Source organism: Zootoca vivipara, chromosome Z1 (genome assembly GCF_965207765.1).
Source record: "Zootoca vivipara chromosome Z1, rZooViv2.hap1.1, whole genome shotgun sequence".
Taxonomy (NCBI): Eukaryota; Metazoa; Chordata; class Lepidosauria; order Squamata; family Lacertidae; genus Zootoca; species Zootoca vivipara.
This window is the reverse complement of record NC_142583.1, coordinates 62,828,621-62,830,593: the sequence shown is the minus strand read 5'-3', so window position 1 is coordinate 62,830,593 and position 1,973 is coordinate 62,828,621. Positions and strand designations below refer to the sequence as shown.

General features: G+C 45.6%; 1 non-coding gene across 1 annotated transcript; it reads right to left on the bottom strand.

The window, feature by feature from the left end:
- Nucleotides 1–288: 288 nt before the first annotated feature.
- TRNAK-UUU (transfer RNA lysine (anticodon UUU)) lies at nucleotides 289–361 on the bottom strand. Its single transcript has one exon. It is a non-coding gene; the product is annotated as a tRNA-Lys (tRNA).
- Between the last annotated feature and the right edge of the window lie 1,612 nt (nucleotides 362–1,973).

The window sequence follows — 1,973 nt, the reverse complement described above, 5'->3', positions numbered from 1 at the left end:
ATTGTGAACAAGCCTCCCCCCCCCATGTTTTCCTTGTTCGGCTTTCTTTTTTCTCCAGAATTCAAAAGATCCAACGTTATTTAACTCAGTGGAATAACTAAGCAATTTCCCCCTAGTATAGATGACCTCTCAAGCAGCTCTCTCTCTCCCTTCTCTCCTGGAATCAGTTCTATCACTTTAATCCACCCATTTTCAAACAGCATTGCTTTTCAAAGAATCATAGAATTGTAGAGATGGAAGGGACTACAGGGGTCATCTAGTCCAACTCCCTGCAATGCAGGAATCTTTTGCTCAACGTGGGGCTCGAACCCATGACCCTGAGATTAAAGGTCTCATGCTCTACCAATTGAGCTATCCCAGCAATCCATCCCATTCCCTTTATACGCAAACACACAATGGTCTCAAAGTCATACACACACCCCTCTAACATTTGTGGTCGAGGAAAGGTGGATCGCCCATTTAATTATGGAGTGTTAGAAGTCTAGAAGGAGAGTTGCTTTCATGCTTCTACCTTCAAGCCAAACAGAAACTATTGGGTGCTACAAAACTGTCTAAGCTCAGTTGCTTGAGCATGGTAACATCAAGGTTGCAGGTGCATATTCCTGCATTGCAAAAGGTTGGACAAAATGATCCTCTATAATCCAATTACAGTCATACCTCGGTTAAAGAACACTTCGGTTTGAGCACTTTCAGTTTAAGTACTCTGCGGACCCGTCTGGAACAGATTAATCCACTTTCCATTACTTTCAATGGGAAAGTTCGCTTCAGGTTAAGTACAGACTTCCGGAACCAATCGTGTACTTAAACCAAGGTACCACTGTATATATGATCTATGTTCAGAAGGAACCAGAACATGACTTGCCCTGTACATCAAGCTCATGATTCAATGTTCACACCAACCATTTCTTCCCCAAGAGGTCAGGAGACTCATCGTGACAATGCTTCCTCGACCCTTTCTTCTGCTGGAAAGTTCTGCTTCTCCTTTTATGCTCCCGCACCAGCAATAAGCAGCAGCACATTTACTCCCAAGTAGTCACTAGGCCTGCAGTGACCACTCATGAGTAGATCCACTGACCAGGAGAGCTGTCATTTGATGGACTCAAGCCTTCCTCCAGCTGGTTCATCCGCCATGTGGACAGATAAAAGTTTAGTTTCTTAAGGGGGCTGAACATTATTTGGAGACACCTCCCACTGTTCTGCCAAATGCAGCGGTTCTTTTTAAAGATATCAGGACAAAAGGAATGGGGTGGAGGAAGGTGAACTAAAGAACCTTTATTACAGAAAACAAAACATACATACCCAATGTCCCCAATCTGCTCCCTGGGTAGCGAGGGCATGCAACCTCTCTCAGTTGGCAGGCAGGCTCTCTTCCCATCCCAAATGCCTGCCTTTTATAGAGAGCCTTCTCTTAATTGGCAACACCTACGGTCAACAAGCTCTCTTCCCTTAAAGAAACATTCACACAGAAGCTAAGTTTGGGGCGCGGTGCAGCTATGGGGAGAACTCTAAGACATGTCATCCTATCACCTCGTCACAATGTCTTCTGTGTTGTTTCCCATACACCCACAGAGCTACAATTCCCAGCACCCTCAACAAACCACGTTTCCCAGGATTCTCGGGGGGGGGGGGGGAGCCGCGACTGTGAAAAGTGGTATTGGAGAACTTTAAATGCAGCCTTCAAGTGGGACTCCATGAGCCTCTTCCTCTCACACACCCTGCTGCTTTCTCCTCTTTTCCCCTCCTTAGAGAGCTGAATACCGTAATAATAGAGTCCCTTTGCTGCATGTTACTTCCAGGGTGTTTTCAGGTGTGCAGGTTATTACATTGCTTTAACTAGCATTTCTGTCCTTTCACACTGCAGTACCTGTCCTGTTATGGGACTGTAGCTGTTTGAATGATATGCCAAAAGGTTGTGCTACATTCCATTTACACCAGTGGGTGTGGCACAACACAACAGGGAACATCACTGGACG